The following is a 9,450-nucleotide window of genomic DNA, read 5'->3' on the forward strand; positions in this document are numbered from 1 at the left end:
CAAAATTGCAGTTTTTGTCAATGACCATAAACTTGTCTTCTGCTCCTCAACCCTGCCACCAATGGGAACAGAGCTTCCCCCATCTACTCTGTCCAGATCCTTAATGATTTTAAATGTTTCCTCTCAATTTTCTCATCTCCAAGAAAAAGTCATACTTTATTAGATTAGAGAATCCTCCTACATAACTAAAGTTCCTCATTGCTAAAAGCATTCCCACAGATCTTTTGTACATGCTGTCTGATGCCTTCACATCCTTTCCAGATCATAATACCAAAAAGTGGACATAATACTTCACTTGGGGGCAAACCAATGTGTCTTAGAGTCATACAGCATGGAAGCAGACCTTTCAGTCCAACTAGTCCATGCTGAACATAATCCCAGACTAAACGAATATCACCTGCCTGCTCCTGGCCCATATCGGTCCAAACCTTTCCTATTCATGTACTGTTCCAAATGTCTTTTAAATATTGTAAATGTACCCACATCAACCACTAACTCAGTGCCGTGATATGCTCTGAATCAACAACACATGCAAGTCTGACAATGTTATTGATCTATAGTTACCATAGCTCAGGCACAGAAGCTTGGTTGTAGAATATTGAGGAAATACATTGGACTAAACTAACTGTATATGTTTTGAGTAGGGAAAGATTAAGGAAGGAGTTAGGAATACGAGGGGAAGACAAGCAGTTTTGCTCATCACGGCTTTATGAAAAACGACACAAGAAAATAATATCAACTCAATTTATTCATGATGCCACATCTATAAAGCAAGAACTGAGGATATGGTGAGAAGCCAAGAAGAGAACAATTGAAACAGCAGGCTTACCTGGACCAAACAGTCTTCCCTTACCCCTCTATCAGAATGATCCTGTGCATCATCACTATCCTAGAGATGGGAGATGATCATCAGAGTAAATTATGAAATGAGATCACTATCAACTCTATAACATGCATAAAGAAATAGAAAAGCAATAAATTTATGCTTGGATTTCACTCACTGTTTCAAGTTGACTCGGCTTTGCAAAGCTTTTGAAAGAGGCAGAAATTATGATAATGTACAACTCCTGTATCATACAGGTGAGGTGTAGATTATCCAGTACTCCGTGGTCATTATCAAGGGCATTGGTCCTGAAGAAAGACTAAATCATATTGCTCTTTTCTAATAATTATAACTAAAACACAGACAGATCCTGCCATTTCAAAGAGAGTTAAGAGTTAATGACATTACAATCTGTTCCAATTACGGTGCCTGAGGGATAATATTGGTTGTAGAATCATATTGTACAGAAGGGGCCCTTCAGCCTATTGGGTCTACTAACTACACTTGTCCCAATTTCCCCACACTAGGCCTATAGCCTGGAATGTTGTGACACTTTAAGTGTTCATGAAAGTACTTTTTAAAGGTTGAGAGATTATCCACCTCAACTAACGTCCTAGGCAGTGCATCCTATATCCCACCACCCCGGGTGAAAAAGCTTTACCATAAATCCCCTCTAAACCTCTTGCCTTTTACTTTAAAAGCTTCATCCCCCCACCCCCGTTCTTGATCCTTTTGATTAAGGAGAACAGCTGCTTTCGTCTTATCCTTGCCTCTCAACCCTATACACCTCTGACAGGTACCCCCCAATCTTCTCTGCTCCAAAGAAAAGAGCCTGAGCTTATCCACCTTCTCTTCATAGCTGAAATGCAACATCCTTATGAATCGTCTCTGCACCCCTGCCAGAGAAATCACATTCTTCCTATACTGTGTTGACCAGACAGCACACAGCATCCCAGCTATGGCCTAACCAAAGTTCCATACAGCTCAACATAACTTCCCTGTTCTTATAATCTGAGCCTTGACTGATAAAGACAAGCATCCCATATGCCTTCTTAACTATTTCATTTACCTGTCCTGCCACCTTCAGGGTTCTAAGGACACGCACCCTAAGATCCCCTATTCCTGACCTTTCTAGTGTCCTGCCATTCAATGACTGCTCCTTTGTCTAGTTACTTCTTCCAAAGTGCATCACCTCACAGTTAACAGGGTTAAATTTCATCTGTACTGATCTGATCATGTGACCAATCCATTTAAATCCTCCTATAAACTAAGACTCCTCACTGTCAACCACTTGGTCAATCTTTGTGTCATCTGCAAAAGTTATCATCTCCTCCCCTCCTTCACACGATCACCATTTCCACCCCCAAAGAAAACATCATCACCCCAACATTCTCTTCTACATCATTAACGAACCCAGCACTGATGCCTGTGGTACGCAACTGCACACCAGGCTCCAGTCACACAAACAGCCTTCCACCACCATCCTCTGTTTCCGATCACTAAGCCAATTTTGGATCCTCCTTGCCAAGTTACTCTGGATCCCTTGACATTCTTTAATCAGTTTCCCATGTGGGATCTTGTCAAAGAACTTGCTGAAATTCATGTAGACTACATTAACTGTCCTACCCTCATCTACACATTTGGTCACCTTTTCAAAAAATTCCACCTGATTTGTTAGGCAAAACTATGCTTACTATCCCTGATCAAGCCTTGCCTCTCTAAACGGAGATTAGTTTTCTCCTTCACTATTTTCTCCAACAGTTTCCCTACCACTGATGTAAGAGTCAGGGCACTGGATTATTTTCTCTAATCTTTTAAATAACACAATGGAATCTTTTAGATCAGCCTGACGGCTAATGGTGCAGTGAATCTTTGAGCAATTTGAGAAAACACAGTGCATCTGAAAGATGGCGCTGCCAATAATGTAGCAACTGTACTGTCCACTCAAATCTTTGGAATAGGGCATGAACACATCACATGTCAAAGGCCACCACTAGAGCAAGACTTGAATCATACAATGACTAAACCCAACTTTGCAACTTTTTCGAAAATGCGTACAGTATCTTACATCAGCACATTCAGCTAGTCCAAAAGGAAAAAACAAATAGTGAAATATATGGCCTAAAGGCAGTTGCAGAGAAGTAGGCTTTATGTTTAGAACTCTCATCAACTCTCACAGGATTCTGTCCTGTTCTGTTCACTAGTGCTCTGGAGACAGTCAAGGATGGAGTCACAATCCTAAAGTTACAAATTTGCAATATGGGGATACGCTTGAAAAACAGTGGCTCTTCAATAGAATTAATTTTCAAGGGTAAAGTATATAAGATGCTAACAGTAATTAAAAGATATATATGTAAAATTATTGCATTCAAACTACACAAGGACAGGGGAGAGTAAAGTTAAAAGAGGTAAAAGAACTAACTAATATCAGGAAGTTTTCTTTGGTACTAAGAGCAATCACTACAGTACATGGAATGAACACGACTGAGGTGAAAACACAGAACTACTTGCGAAAACACCAAGTCAGTGATGGCAGGGTGACTATAGTTTGTTTGCACATGGATGATCTAAAATAGGCCAATTTTGTATCTACTTGTGAAAATCTGGATTGTTGTTGATTGTAACAATTCAAAAGTATCACCAAAAATTATTTGTATTATTTTATGGTTATTTATGTTCATATTGTTGAGAGACAGAAAATGGTGTTGAAGCTTTTCATCTTGTAGGATGACAAGAATTCAAAGGGAACAATTTCTACTGATGAGAAACAGGGTGAAGACTGACTTACATTCGGACTTTGATTGGTCAAGGCATTGCCATAGAGAAAGCATCAAGGAACAGTTGCTCCAAAAGATTTTGTTTAAACTATTAAAAATCGCAAGTCAACTCTGATTGGTTGAGACATGCCACAGGAATTCATCAAGGAACAGTGTCTCCCAAGCTTTTATTTAATTGAGAAGGTGCAACACCAAAAGAAATTCTTTTTCCCTGAAAATGAACATAGAGTCAAGGAGATGTACAGCATGTAAACAGACTCTTTGGCCCAACTCGTCCATGCCGACCAGAAATCCTAAATTAATCTAGTCCTATTTGCCAGCATTTGGCCCAAATCCCTCTAAAGCCTTCCTATTCATTTACCCATCCAAATGCCTTTTAAATATTGTAATTGTACCAGCTTCCACCATTTCTGCTGGCAGTTCATTCCACACACACATCACCCTCTATTTGAAAAAGTTGCTCCTTAGATCCCTTTTAAACTTTCCCTTCTCACCTTACACCTATGCCCTCTAGCTTTGCAATCCCCTATTCAAGGGGAAACACTTTGACTATTCATCCTATCAATGTCCCTCATGATTTTATAAACTTCCATAAAGGTCATCCCTCAGCCTCTGACCCTCCAGGGAAAACAGTCTCAGCCTATTCAGCCTCTCCCCATAGCTCAAACCCTCCAAACCTGGCAATATCTTTGCAAATGTTTTTTGAACCCTTTCAAATTTCACAACATCCTCCCTATAGCAGGGAGACCAGAATTGAATGCAGTATTCCAAAGGTGGCCTAACCAATGTCCTGTGCAACCGCAACATGACCTCCCAGCTCCTATACTCAATGCACTGACCAATAAGGGCAAGCATACCAAATGTCTTCTTCGCTCCCCTGACTACCTGTGATTCAACTTCCAAAGAACTATGAACCTGCATTCCAAGGTCTCTTTGTTCAGCAACACTCCCCAGGACCACCCTGATTTGCCTTTCCAAAATACAGCACCTCACATTTATCTAAATTAAGTTCCAACTGCCACTCCTCAGCCCATCTGATCAAGGTCGTACTGTGAGGTAATCTGCACTGTCCACTGCGCCAACAATTTTGGTGTCATCTACAAACTTACCAACCACATCTCCTATATTTACATCCAAATCATTTATATAAATGACAAAAAGCAGTGGACCAGGCACTGATCCTTGTGGCACACCGCTGGTCACAGGCCTGCAGTCTGAAAAGCAGCTCTCCAATACTACCCTTAATCAATGCTCTTTGTCACTTCAAAAAACCAATCAAGTTAGATGTTACATGTCACAAAACAAAAAGGCTTAATAATAGAATTCCTTGGCATGTCTCTGAATTCCTGGAGGCCTGGCATTCCAACCGGAACATCGTTAACAAACACAGTGAACTGGACCCGATATACAAACCACTGAAAAACAGAGCTGGAAGTAATACCCAAGAACTGAGGCATATAAATAACAAGCGGGACAAAACACCAACACTTCACTGGAGGCACACTGGCAATGTTACCTACCAGGGTGATGAAATGCCTGCAATTAAACACACTGGCTCGGCAACAAGTCTGCAACCTGAATCTAAAGGTGCGAGTGATCGTGAAAGCTGGGATCCAAATGCAAAGTAAAGAAAATAGAGAGCTAAACCAAACCATCCAGGAAAATGAATAGTATAATGGCAGATATTACAAATTAAAATGTTGAGACCAAAAGACTACACAATGTGCTGTAAAAAAATGAGGTGCATTTTGTTTCATTACCAATGCTGGAGGCCAAAGAACGAACCAAGGAAAGAGTGGAAGACAGGTGGAGAATTGAACTTACAAGCAACTAGGAGGTCAAGGTCATGCTCAGGAGCTTAATGGACATGTTCTGGAAAGTAGTCACCCAGACAGCATTTGATCACAGCCACAAAGAGTCTTTGTGAGTGGGATGGAATTCAGTCCACTCCCCTTGGATGAATGCAGCTCCACTTAAGGAGCTGGGATTCAGTATACCAAATTGAATGTAGAAATGGCATTCCAAGCAAAAGCTGTTCCAGTATAGCTACACACTAGCATTGATGCAGCAGTGTAAAAATTTGCTAGAGTACTTCTTTTGTACACAAAAAGCAGGACAAAATCTAACTAGGCCAATGGCTGCACTATCATATCTTCTTGGTCATCAAAGTGATGGAAGGTGTTGTCAACAGTGCTATCAAGAACACTCACTCAGCAACAAGCTGCCCTGTAACACTCATTTTGAGTTTTGCCAAAGTCACCCAAGCTCCTAACCAGCATTCTTACTTCTGCATGGACCTCCATGGTCCTTCTGTAGCAGCAAATTCTGGAAGTAGAAGTTGATACTGTAAGCAACATTGGCATGCTGATCACCAAGAGGAAATGTTGCTCCTGACCTTATTGCAGTCTTCTCCTAACATGGACAAACAAGTTGAACTCCAGAGGCGTTGACAATGACTGCTCTTGACATCAAGGCAGCATTTTATCAACTATGGCAGTAAAGGACTCTAGCAAAACTTAAGTCAAAAGAATCAGGGAAAACCTCCACTGGTTGGAGTCATATGTAGCACAAAGAAACATGATAGCTGGTTATTGGAGATCAATTTGCTCTGTACAAGAACATCACTGGAGTTTCTCAGGTTGGATGCACTATCTCTTGTATTCTATGAGCATTAATCTTTCTCACAAGCCTGTTGTGTGACACCTTATCAAATGCCTTTTGTAAAGCCATATCCGCCACATGACACCAACATTAACCTTCTCTGATACCTCATCAAAAAGGTAAACGATGGTCAGTGACCATCTGTGTCCATGGAAGGACAAGTTGCTGGGGGCCACCCATATCTGGGGCAGTGGGTGGGGATTTGATGTGAGTCAGTGACCAGCCATAACTGGTGGGGGTTGTGGAGGTGAGTAACTGCCATTTTTGGGTGACAGGAGGTTTGATGGGAGTTCTATGGTCAGCCTTATCAGGAAGAGGGGGTTGGGATGGTGAATTTATAGGTGTCAGTGATCAGCGTATATGGTGACAAGGGAGTTGCAAAGATGCAATGGGTATCACTAACTGGCCATATTCGGGGAGGGGGTTGAAGAGGGCCAGTGGCCAGCTATGCCTGGAAGAGGTTGGAGGTGCAGGGAGTGGGAGGAAATGGTTTTGCGTGGGTTACTGATTGGTCATATTGTGGGAGGGGGTAGATTTTGGGAGATTAGTAACTGGCCGAGTCCAGGAGCTGAGGATTTAATGGGGGTCAGTGACTAACCGTCTCCTGTGATGTAGGGAGTTGATGGGATGTGATTAGGTATGTCCATGGGAGGGGATGTTGATTGCATTGAGACCACATGTCCAGGGAAGGGCAAGTGGGTGGGGGTCAGTAACCAAACCTGTCAGGGAGTGGGTGGGGAGTTATATGGGTCAGAGCCCAACCATGACTGGGGCAAGGGGGTGTTTGCAGGTCAGTAATTGGTTGTGTCCAGGTGCTGGGAATTAATGCAACTTAGTGACTGGTCATGTCAAGGGGAGGGGTAGTGATCACGTGGGCTAGCATCCAGTTGTGTGTTAGAAGGGGTGGAGAGTTGATATGAGTCAGAGACTAGCCATACCTGGTGAGTGTGGGATGTTGATGAGGATCAGTGACCAGGTGTGTCTAGGGCATGGGTGACTGGATGAGGGTCAGTGATCAGCCACATCTGTAGGTGTTGGGGGTTAGGCAATTTGTGTGTGGCTGGCCATGTCATTGAGGGGAGTGCGCTTGAGGTCAATGGCTGGTCATGTCTGGAAGTGGTGGAGGTGTTGATGGGGGTCAATGCTTATCTGTATTGGGGGATAGGAGTTGATGCAGTTCAATGAACAACTGTGATGGGGATGGTGTTTGAGACTTTTCAATGACCAACCATGTCTAGGGGTAAGCAGGGCATTGTTCACATGTCAGTTAACAACCAAATCTGGTGTGGGCGTACAGGATTTGTGTTAATGACTGCTATGCCAGGGAAGGTGGCAGGGGCTGGAGTTGATACAGGCTCACGGACAGCTCTTTTGGAGGGCAGGATAAGCAAATTGATATAGGTTAGTTGCTGTCACTGTCCGGGGAAGCTGGTGGGTTGATTGGGAGTGAGTGACCAGACACTGGTTGGGGGGGTTGTGTGTCCAAAGTTGACGTTGGTCAATGGGAAGTAGACAGTGTGATGTTGTGGGTTAGTGACTGGCCACGTCAGGGGAGGAGGAGTTCATAAGGGACTGGTTACACCTATGGGATTGAGTTGACGTACACCAGTCATATCAGGGGGGAAGGAGGTGGTGCAGAGACCAAATCGAGACAGGGATGGGGGATGATGGAAACTGAGTGCTGAATTTAGAGTGAGTAATAGATGCAGGTCTGTGACTGGCTCTGTCCAGGGGAGGGGGAGGGTCAGTGACGGCCAGGTCTGGGAAAGGACAGAGTGGTATTCATGTGAATTAGTGAACAATAGAATCTGGTTGATGGAGTCAATGGCCAGCCATTTCTGGGTTGATGGAGTCAGTGGCCAGCCATTTCTGGGGTTTGGAGAGTTCATAGGGGTCAGTGACAAGCCATGCCGGGGAGGGGGATGGGTGGTAGGGCTGTTGGGGGGTAGCGACTGACGAGTTCAGGGAAATTGAAGGGGGTCAGTAACTGGCTATGTTCAGGATGGAAATGGTTTGATGGGGATTAGTCTCTGGCCATGACCAATTGCTGGAGTATAGGGACAGGACAAGGTGTTGGGAGTCAATGACTGGCCGTGTCCAGAGTTGGGGGTGGATGAAAGTGGCTGATCAGGGTTAGGGACTAATCACAGCAAGGGGTCAGTGATCGACCTTGTCCAGGCTTTCAGGAGTTAATGAGTGATTGGCTATGGCAACGGGAGAAGGCGGAGTTGTTGACAGACAAACTTAAGAGGCAGGGTGTTTATAGAAACATAGAAAATAGGAGTAGGCTATTCGGCCCCTTCGACCTTGCTCCGCCATTTATTATGATCTTGACCGATCTTCGTGACCAGGACAGAGGCGCAGGGAGTGACTGGTCATGGCCGGATTGGGGCGGGTGTGGCGTTTAGTGACCGGCCGTGCGAAGTGGGATGGAAGAGTTGATTGGGACTCATTGGGTTGGGGGCTGCTTGAGCGTTGATATCGATTAATGCAGTATCTGGAAGATCTGGTACGTGTTGCTGACAGTCAGTGATCGGTCGTATCCAGAGAGGGGGATGTTGATGGAGGCTAATGATCAGCCGGGGGTAGGGGATGGCGGGATATGATACCGTTTAATGGCTGACCGTGTTTGATGACAAACTTTTTGATGTAGCTCCATGACCGGGGCCTGACAATAAAACAAGGCTTCACTGCAGCCGCAATAGCGAACCCGAATCAAAGAATCACTATCCCATTTCCCTCACCAATGCGCCGCGGATCGCACTCACCGAGAACAGCTGCACATCCGGGGATCGACACCAAAGAAAAAAACCTTCTCTGCCGGAAGAGGTGTCAGGAAACTCTAGCCGGAAGTAAATGTTAAGGGGCGTGACTAACGAAAAGAGTATGCGGTATGTAATGAGCTGTAAACTGATACACTAAATGGATGCTAAAGACTGATCAACAAACAAGTATTGGTTAACTTATGGTCCGACAATCATATTCAAATATAGACTGATATGTAACAGAAGAATGTGAATAGACAGACATTGAATAGTTCACACAGATAGTGGTTCACCAAGATTTTATCAGCAATAGAGGATGAGTCAAAAGAATTTAAAGGCTGCATATACTGACTCCAGAACAAGTCCAGTATATTGACATTTGAGATTAAATGGGTTGAGGGAGATGCGGCCTAAGAGACAGAGG

General features: G+C 43.8%; 1 protein-coding gene across 4 annotated transcripts in view; it reads right to left on the reverse strand.

The window, feature by feature from the left end:
- tbc1d7 (TBC1 domain family, member 7) overlaps positions 1-9,242 on the reverse strand; it is a 70,304-nt gene extending 61,062 nt beyond the window's left edge. For 2 of the 4 annotated variants that reach the window (XM_020512216.2, XM_048614804.1), the window contains exons 1-2: positions 9,030-9,235; positions 830-889 (exon numbers count right to left, since the gene is read on the reverse strand). The gene's annotated coding sequence lies outside the window, so the exon portion shown is untranslated. Of the gene's footprint in view, positions 1-829; positions 890-9,029 lie in introns of all 4 variants that reach the window. The other 2 variants (XM_020512215.2, XM_048614812.1) reach the window with 2 other exon arrangements.
- Between the last annotated feature and the right edge of the window lie 208 nt (positions 9,243-9,450).

This window comes from Rhincodon typus, chromosome 2, assembly GCF_021869965.1.
Source record: "Rhincodon typus isolate 14 chromosome 2, sRhiTyp1.1, whole genome shotgun sequence".
Taxonomy (NCBI): domain Eukaryota; kingdom Metazoa; phylum Chordata; class Chondrichthyes; order Orectolobiformes; family Rhincodontidae; genus Rhincodon; species Rhincodon typus.